The sequence below is a fragment of the Rhamphochromis sp. 'chilingali' genome (assembly GCF_963969265.1).
Source record: "Rhamphochromis sp. 'chilingali' genome assembly, chromosome: 18".
Taxonomy (NCBI): Eukaryota; Metazoa; Chordata; class Actinopteri; order Cichliformes; family Cichlidae; genus Rhamphochromis; species Rhamphochromis sp. 'chilingali'.
In genome coordinates this window covers 8,070,521-8,081,183 of record NC_137945.1, presented here as the reverse complement: position 1 = coordinate 8,081,183, position 10,663 = coordinate 8,070,521, and positions in this window count along the sequence as shown.

The window sequence follows — 10,663 nt, the reverse complement described above, 5'->3', positions numbered from 1 at the left end:
CAGCGAGGGAGGCTGGGGGGGGGGGGGTTGCATTTGTGCCCTGTTCATCTTCTTCTTCATCTCTCATCCCACTGACTTGGCCAGCAGTATGTGGCAGGTGCACCGGCAATCCAAGCGCTCTGTCATCTCTTCTCATTACATGCCCCGTGTTGGATGCATATCAATATATCTCAATACAGTATGTGCTATTGAGGGTGATATAGCATTTTAATTCAACTGAAGGAAATAGAAACGGGACCAATTTGTCATGGAGGTGTTTGATGCTGAGGGGTGAGACAGAGAGGGACAGGGAGCCATACCTTATTATAAGTGCCGATACCAATCCCCAACATGTACCTTGAGCAGATAAATGGCAGGATGGAGTGACTTTGAAATGCATGGGATGCCACTCAGAGCCGCCCTGTTGATGAATAATTTAAGAAAAGCAGCGATTTTACTGGCCAGCCTCATCTGAGCTGAAGTTTTATCTCCCAATATCAGTGTGAATAGATTATCAGCTCAAACTCTGTGCACCAGATAAATAAAAATGCAAACAGGCCAAACTAATTAACATCCAAATGAGCAGTGTGGTAGCCTCCCTGTGATACCAAGCCAAGTCCTCACACATCATAATTCACTTCCTTGTTGTGTTCGTGGTGCTGAGGGATTAAGAAGTAGGTGTGTGTTTGTATTGGTAGCATGTTTGAATGTGTTAGCTTGTGTGTTTTATGCTCATGTATGACTGGAAGGAGGCGAGGTGTGTCATGTTTACTTATATGCATATGTGTGCAGGAAGGATATACATGTGTGTTTGTGTGTGTACATGCCACCGTTTTGTGTGTGTTTGTGTGTGCGTGTTTGTGTGTGTGCGCGCGCTAACAAGCTACTAAAAATGGAGGCTATTTTGTACATCTCTGCATAGAATTAGTATTAATTTATTTGCTATTTACACCCCTGGGACGTTAATTACGCTGTTGTTACGCAGCCCAAACAACTCTGCAAACATCAGAGAACAAGAACAAGCATTGTACCCAACTGTTTCAGAAAAATATAGAAACATATTTTCAGAGCCAGAGTTCCTCACTACCTTATAAACACACACAAACAAACCCTCCAATCTTCTCATCTTAATTTCACAGGCCTTCCAAGCAAACAGTTTCCAAATTCCCATTGTTTTTTTTTTCATTCCCTCCTGATGAAGACTCCATTACATTAAATCAAAGTTTTCCAGGCTGAGGAAACAGCTAGCTTAAGTAAGGGTGTCTCCTGATCCTCTCCCAATTCTCATTGTCAGCTCCCATCAGCATCACGAGCTTGTTGCACTTGCATTCACCTCCACAGTCCTAGCTGCTGCTGATTAGTTCTCTGATTTCCCTCTCCTTCCCAAAGGAAGGCACAAGTGCGGATGTCTACCCACTGTTTGCTGTGCTAGCACAACAACTGCAGCTGCAGATAGGTTATTGATATAGCTCTGCCAATGACAAGACCACATTAGCTGAGCACTGAAAGCTCACATTTCATCTTCTGTCGGGGCTTTTTGCGGTTATATGAAGATATTTTACAAAATGGCAAAAAGGTTGAGTGTGCAGCTTTCTGTTCCTACCTTCCTTACATTAAATGTTGATTTCATGTTTGACATTGAAAGGCTATATCTAGCAGTAGATTACGACTAGCAGACTCTCACCTTCATCTTGCTCATGTGTTTTAATGCTTTCACTTCAGCAGTTTTCCATCATCCACCCACTGTTATTAAGTTAATAACTTTTTACTTATTTCCAGTTTTCCAGTACTGTGCAAAAGTGTTGACTCATTCCTTATTTATATACACTTTGCTAGAGAAATGGGAAATAGGTGCAGCGATTTATGACCAACTTTAATATTTAGAAGCTTTCTTTTATTTTTTATTACTCTTAAACTTGAGGTTAGTTCTTTAATTAGTTTCCAGGAATTCTTCTTCAGTTTCTAGAAGGGCGAAGCTCTTTTGGATGTTGGCTGCTTTTTGTTCTCTGTAAAGAAAAAAAGGGAAATTGTTCTTATATAAAGCTTTCCTACTCTACCTGAGAACTCAAAGCACTTCATACAACTTGCCTAATTCACCCAGTGCTTGTATGAACACTCATTCATACAGGCACATTGTGCTTTCCGTCTAACATTCACGCATATTCTCTAATGGATCGATGGAACTTGGGATTAGTATCTTGCCCAAGGATATTTGGCATGTAGATCGAACTACCAACCTTCCAGTTAGAAGATAGCCTGCTCTACCTCCTGAGCTCTATCAAAATGATCCAACACTGCTTCAATAATGTATGTTTTTCTATCCAGGCATGCTTTTACTGTGTTTTTCGCATCATATTCTTTCTGAAAACTGAATATGTTGCCAATCGGATGGTTTCCAGATTGTGTTGCATGTATTGTAAAAATCTGATGGTATGTTTTTTTTCTAGTTCATCAAGTTTGAGAAGATCTTCAACACCACTGACTGAAATGCAGCCCAAAACCATGATAGAGCCTTTACTATGACTCATTGTTGCACCTCTCTCTTCACCTTGTCCATACATATCACTGATACCAAAATCCAAAATTTTAAAATTTAGATTTATCTCTCCAGTTCTTGCGCAGTTTGTCAGACATCAACCTGTTTCCTTTACTGAAGAATGAGTTCTTGACAGCTGCCCTTCCACTGAGACCATTTCTGAAGAGGCTTCGTTGAACAACAAATTGACTTTGAAATTAACTTTCAGGTCGGGTTCAAGGTCTTCTGTGTGTTTTGTTTGTTTTGTTTTGTTTCCTTATGTTTTAAGTATGTGTCTTTAAGGTCCTGTTATTCTGCTGCAAATAGTTTTTAGGCTTCCACTTCCTATTTTCTCCCCCACTTGTCCAGTTTTTTAAGGACACGCTACACAGCATGCCAAGATATGCAAGTCTTTGGCTAAACGCTCTTTAGGAGAAATACAATTTTTAATGCCTGTCATAATGTGTTATATTTCTAGATTCAACTAAACTCAGGGGTGACACAATGTTAAAGTAATTGTGCATGTTGCCTTGTCTCGTATTATGTTATATAGGCTGTCTACATCTACATATAGGCATCTACTTTGGTGATCCTGCCTTTATTACAAAATCTTTATTCAACACAAGCGGTTCTCTCATTTGATCAATAAATATAACCCCCATTTTCCCAATATGTGATGCTAGTAACTGGAAAATTGTACTATTTGACTGCTTGTAGCTCACTGCCGCTTACACTTAGAAATCATCTGAATGGTTCCCGTTCGGTCCTGCTACATTAAGCAATGCATGACTGTCATGACTTTGACTTGTTACTGAATAAATCTAACTAGTTTGCAAGCTAGCAATAATTCCATCAATCCAGTGTCAGACTAATGAACCAGTAGTATCATTTCAGTGTGTGGAGTTGAAAAGCAGGTTTGAAAGAGTAGGGCTCCTTATATTTCGTGCATTTATTTGCAAGATTCTGCTGATAAATATTAATTAACACAGCAATCAGTGACACAGAAGAAACCGGAAAGACTGCAAAAGCATAAGATACCAGACATGTTGATGAGATGAAGGGGAAAAAAAGAGAGTGATGAAGGTGGCAAAGGGAGCGTGGTTACTGCCCACTGTGCCTGAGACTGTATCTGCATTATATCCGTCTGTTGTCAAAATCAAGTAATGGAGGCCTAATTACCACAGAGATTAATGCATATGTTTCTTGGTTATTACAGTGAAATATATAGCCTCAATTTAACAACAAAAAGGAATGTTATCACTTTAATTTCTTGTATTAATGCATAAATATGTGTTGTTTTGGTACTGTTAGACACATTTTTATAATTCAGATCTAAAATGATGCGAACAAAAGGATTGAATTAAACTGGTTTATATAATCACACAAAAAATGATTTTTGACACACATTTGCAGGAGAGACACACGTGGAGTCACACAGAAATGGACAGGCAATAAATACAGAAGGAAAAAGAACATGAATGGTAGAGGAGGACAGAGAGAGAAATGAACAGAAAGAATGTGATTCTGAAGGCAGAGAGACAAAAGGAGAGGAGAGAGAGGAGGCAACGGAAAGCAGAGAGACTGAAAAGCAGGCTGAGAGAAAAGGCACTGGACTCTCAAAATGCAGATATGTAGGGAAAATAAGTAAAACAATATTTATATAAATTTTGGAGCAATTTTGAAGGAAAAGAATGGTTAAGAGTGAATCATTGGGAGAATGAATGACAGCTCGCTAGCCGTTAGCTAACACCCAGTGGATATAAATGGTCACCCAATGGGTGATATGCTCATCAGTGTGCACAAAGGTACTGTATGTACTTAGGCCTCAAGAGCCCTTCTGGTGCTGGCAGACACATAGAAACCTCCTGGCAGGGTGCGCTTTGTCAGTGTGCTTTACCTCCACTGCTATATCTCCATCCTAGGACAGCATTGCAGTGATTTAGTATTGTTAAATAGCTATTTTTGATTCTTAACAGTTATTATAAGCTTTAAAGATTGGAAAATAAATTAGCTTTTGTTTTATTAAACATGTAAAGCTTGTTAACTCATTCACTGCCATTGACGTCTATAGCCGTCAATTGCAGTGCATGAGTCAATGGGTTTAACTCATTCACTGCCAATGGCTGGCAGTGAATGAGTTAATTAGCATAAAAAGGGTAAAAGTAAAATCTTCCAAAAATAGAATGAAAGCTTTCAATTTACCAGTTGATCAATCTAACTGACCTATGATCATGAGATCTGGGTAATAACCAAAAGAATGATGTTGTCAATACAAGCAGCTGATATGAGCTTCCTCTGTATGGCGGCTGGCTCAGCCTTAGAGATAGGGTGAGGAGCTCAGACATCCAGAGGGATGGATGTCTGAGGTGGTTTGGGCACCTAATTACAATGTGTGTTAGGTGCAGATGTTGGAGGTTTCCGAGTATGCCGAAAGGGGATGGGATCCTGGGGTACACCGAAAACTTGCTGGAGAGATTATACATCTTATCTAGCCTGAGAATGCTTCAGGGTCCCCAGGAGGAACTGAAAAGGGTTACTATATAGAAGGACATCTAGAATATTCCGATTAGTTTGCTACTACCTCAACCTGACTTCAGAAAAATGGAAATTGAATGAATACATGAATGGATAAAATTACAATACATGTCAAAAATCTGGAATGTTGTAGAACTACTGAATTACAATATGGTTAGTTATGCAAGTTTAGTTTTATAACTGAAATTGAATTTGCACGTAACATTTCAAACATAAAATTATTAAAATGGTTAATTTCAGAAAAATCTAAGCATAGACATACTGTAAGGCTTATTTGGTAAAAATAAGTACGCCTAGTTTACAGAACCTCAAAATACATTAAACAATGAGTCACAGAGCAAACATTTATTGGAATGAGGTAACCTTGTCAGTATTTTGTGAAATGAAAACTGAAAATAGGTAAAATATCTGATGCATATCTGTGAAAAACATCAAGCAGAAAATATTCTTATTACATGCCGAGAACAATAATAATTCGTCCTTATTCCACTTGAAAAATGTATTCATCTTGGCATCATACTGCAGTGTTGATCAAGTAAATGCTGTTTCTTTTTCCTTTTTTTTACATGTAAAGGATATATTTTATTGTAGTATGTCTTCTTAGTCTTATCCTTACAATGTCATCTAATTGAAATTGTTCATTTTTACTAGCTGGCTACTTATTTAAAATATGTATAGTCTGGATCCAGTGTTTATTACTGTAAGTGAGATCCAGTGTTGTAATTCATTCATGTTGTTGTCTAGAAAATGTAAACAGAAACATTCAATTTTGATAATTTCTTATCACGTCATGAATTATTATGACAGCTTATGCATAACATTTTACCTAACCTCCATAAACTTTGCTAAAATTTGCCTGAAGTGCACACCCCAGGATGCTCAAGTAAAGTACTGTTTTTTTTTTTCAATTTAGACCATTTAGTTACGTTTGCAAGCATTCATAAAATATTTTTCTGTAGACGGTACTGTGCGTAAATAAGTTTTATTATGGTATGACATTTCAAAAGAAAGGAGATAAGTATTATACGGTCACTTTTTCTCCCGTTTAGGATTCTGATTCTTGTTAGGTGCAGCGGGTGTCTCTATTTCCCCTGCAGGGGTGTAATAATCTGACAAAACTGTTGCTTCGTTAGAAAGAAAAGCAGTAAATTAATGATGCAATGTATTTGATAGAGCTCCATCATTTTCAGAAGCTGATTGGGGTTGCAGGTTATTATTGTGAATGTCAGATCCATTCTCTCTGATTAGAAACCATGGAGCATGTAAACACAATACCTTGTACCATCATTTGATTTAGTACACACAGTACAGTTGTTCCTCCCTGGCATTGTTATGCCATCAGTTTTCCTTTCAAGAAAATGAATACTCAAGGAATTTGCAATAGTTAAACAGCACTGGTCAGTACTGGTTATGTCATGTTTCATTCATCAAGGTTAGCATCAAATACCTGATGGATTGATCCTCCCCACTGATTTTAGCACTGCATCTTGAAACTATACAGTACAAATATAGAACTTCCCCTTCATTTTCAGGACTTGTGCTGCATGGGGGGATGGTCTGGATCCTGTTCTAATGTCACTTTTCATTATGCCACCAAGCTTCAGCATGAAAACTCCCTCTAACTAAATACAAGAGAATCAAAAGGATTCTGAGTGCTAGTTTTTGCGTGACACTTAAAAAAATACACAAAAAACACGTGTCTGCTAATCTACATTAGAATTTTCTGAAAAGGTGAGTTCGATAGATTCTGATCTCAACTTTTTGAATTGCTGTTGCTATTTTTGACATTGTGTAGTTAGAACGCCTTGCTATGAAGGGCATCTCTAAAGAAATGATGTTCATGTTTTTTTCTGGCATTGCAAGTGGTGGAGCAGCAGCTGTGATGGACTGATAGAGTTAAACAACCACACTCCTGAGTGGGAAAAAAAAATATCAACCCTAACTCAACTGTCATTCACTGCATGATTCACAAGTTAGAACTTGTTGTCCATGATGTTGTAAAACAGAGCCCAGTCATTTTCACACATTCACAAACTCTCCAAACCTTCAGTAAATGAACAGGGTCACTGAATTCTCTGTCAGGAGATTCACAGATGTGGGTAAAAAAAGGCTGATGAGTTGTAGGAAAGCAGGAAAAAACATCATCTTATGAAATAACTGTAGTGGAATATGTATTTATTCTTTTCTTTTGTTTTCGTTGTTTCATTTTTGACAATATTTCATGTTTAAATGGAACCTCTGTAATAGCACAGTAGGGGGATTTAATTCTGCCATATTAAAATAATATTTAACAATTTATGTTGTCACATCTGAATTAGATTTGATCTTGAAAAAACTGATCATATATTCTAAGGAGATTGGAAAGAAAAGTGTCTGGACTTCTCTAAGTTTCCTTGAACTGGAGGAGCTTCTCAGATGAGAAGTTCCTCCAGTTCTAAGAGCAATTGGTGGAGAGCCCCAGATTTAAGACCTATGGGAGTGTCCCCCAAGAGGGTCATGGACCCTCCTGTTGATCTTCTACCTAATCACACGAGCCACGGTGTGAAAACGGGTGTGGGTCACAATCAGCCAACGCTTCGGGTAAACCCACTGTGAAACCTAGCCCCACCCTATCATGCGATTTCCTGAGCTCAGAAGGCTCAGGATGTGAGTGGGCGTTAAGGCATCTGTGAAGGGATCTCAAAAGTGGATTATAGATGGCAGACAGTTGGTGTTGTAAGCCACCGCCTCTGTTCAAAGATGGTCGTTCACAGTGGACATAGATGGCTTCATTCACTCCTCTTTCAAACCATCTGTCTTCTCTGTCCCTATCTTTGTCCTTATGGAGGACCCCTCCCCAGACCTTTCCCCACAGCAGTTCTTTTTTTCTGGGAAGAGGTACAGCCTCCACAAGACTTCATTGATAGTTTCTCTGTGCATATAACACCACAGACCACATAAAAGACAGTATAGCCTGCATTAGATTATAGATGAGATTACAGCAAATCTACCAATCTGCTGTCCTGACAGAGGTGTGAATAGACACACCTCTATTATGATCTAATTAACTACTGCTAAAGAATGATTTTAATTAACAAAGTGTTTTACTTTTAGAAGAAACTTCCTTCAGTGGTAGGCACAAATCCTCTCTAATGTACGGTGACATTTGTGTGGAGTGATGTCATGTGTAGGAAGAAGTGCTGGATGATGGTTTCACAAGAAAAGCCCTGAGGATGCTCCTGTCCTAGCCAAAGTGATGACACTTCACTCAGTCTGTGAACACTTACTTATGGGAGTGCTCAGCAGGCGATACATCTGCTTTTATTGACTAAATTGGCACTATCATAAAAATTTCACAGTCCACTTCCCCTTGTGGGCTTTTACCAGATTTTGTAGCACAGTCTTCTGGGGACTTTCATTCATTTATGGATAAATAATAATGCTTGGACTCATTTTAATAAATTAAAATTTGCATAACTGTATTTTCTTGTTGTGTATTTCTGAAAACTAAGTAAAAATAATCAATAAAAGGTTACAGATGACAATGTAATGAAAGACACTAAACAGTCAGTGTTTTTTTGTCAGCTAAGCTCAACAATATTCTTCTGTGCAATAAAGGAAGTCTGACATTTGTCACTTACAGTAAATAAAATAAAAGGTCAGCCAAGAAGTCAAAGTATATTTGAAAAGTAATTTGTTCTGATAACTTACTAACTGTAGCAACAGCTAAATCGTTACAACTAGAGAATATAGCAAAGACATTTAATGAACCATTCATAGTTTTGAATATTTTTATTTTGTTAACATAAGTCAAAGCATTATTGCTCCAGTCTTCCTATTCTACATGTTAATGTATGAGATAAACAAATACAAATAAGAATCTTTTTTTTCCAATATAAGTGGCATTTTAATTTTTCTTCTTTTGTACAAAACATTTCTGGTTATTTCTCTTTAGATGCTATTAGGTATAATATTTTCATAGTTTGGCAGTGGCATTGTAGAACCAAGGAGAACAAATATCTAAGACTGTATATCTTGATGATGATATTTATATGATGTGTTGGATGAGACCATTGTGGGTTTAATGAATATAAGGTTTGATGCAGGTTTCTGCTGCAGAGGCAGTGGTATAGAGGTTTGATGTCACACCCACATGGCTCAATGGTTGTCTGCCATACTGAATGTGATACAGCCATACCTAGGGCTGCTAGGGAATAGTGGGTTCAGCTTGACTCCACAAGTTGGTGGCGAGTGGTTCCCGGTGGTTGCTGTCGATCAAATCTAGAGAAAATGCTAAACTGAAAACCTGCTTATGATTGCTGTTTCATCACTATCTGATTCCCATATAATTTGTGTTGTGGCAGCTGCCTGCTTGTTTTCAAACTCTTTCTAATGAATAAAAATAAAACCGCTACAACACTTGAAAAGCAACATTTACACCTCAGCACAGCAAACACATTTCAAGACAACTTGAAACTTACTGTGAACTCAAACAGTCTTTGTTTTTGGTTTGTGTTGCACTTTACAATATTGTTTGGCAAGTAGAAAGTGGAGCGCTTGTAGAGTCATTGTTTTCCATGCAAATTATGGGCAGTCTAAGTAATCTACTGGCGACACCAGCAAATATTAGGTTTTTGCCGACCAGTAAGGAAATAAGTAATTTTACTTAGTCAGTGGTTGTTCCCAGGGGATTACAAACTAGTCTCTAGGCCTCTGTGACTGGTGCTTTAGCAATCAGCTTCCGAGTGACTGCTATCAACCTCTAGCAAAAAATCATTAACTGGTTGGGGTGAGTTTTTGGTCTCGAATTAATATAATGTGTTTAGCGGTCACTTGTGTGCAAAACCGCAATATCTGAGTCTCTCTGGTGTTTTAGGTGTATTTTCTTTTACATGTTGTCTTTCTTCAAAAAATGTTTTTTAGCAAGGCAATCTTTCAATTAGGTTTGATCATTAAAACCACAAATCAGTAATCCATATATGTTTTATGCTACACAAGTTGGTGTTTGCTGACCACCCAGGATAATCACCTGAGTTAACTCTCTGGGATTTTATCTATCTTGCCTTAAATGAGTTAAAGATGTCGTGACATACCAAAGTAGATACAGCGTACTCATAGATGCATATGGTACAACTGCACTTTCATATACTGCAGAAAATCCTGCAGGACTGCCCAAGGAGGTCACCTATAACCGAAGATATAGGTTATAGGTAAACTAACAAATTGTACAGTTCAGCAAAGTTGCCATCGCATTAAACAATGTAAAGCTAAACTATGTCATTTGCATTGAAGTGATATGGCTTTATCTGGTGTGATGTCATCATCTGAAGCTGCTGACATTTTGACGGGCAAAGCTCACTCATTGTGCCTTCAAGGAAACGGCACCAGTTGTCGTCGTCTTGTCTCAAGAGAACTATTTTTCCTGTCACCTGCTCTGTCAAGTTTTGATGGTATGAGGTAACTTCATCCTTTGTGTTGCACTTGTTACTCTACCATATGATATACCTAGGAACAGTTCCTATTAAGAAGACAATCTTCTAAAGGTTTTTTTTTTTCTTTTAACAGCTGTTTACCAGTGTGACTTTTCAAAGCCTAAAAGCAGAGTAAAAAAAAATGATATAAAGTGGTCCCTTTGTTAAAGAAGTACTCAAGTGA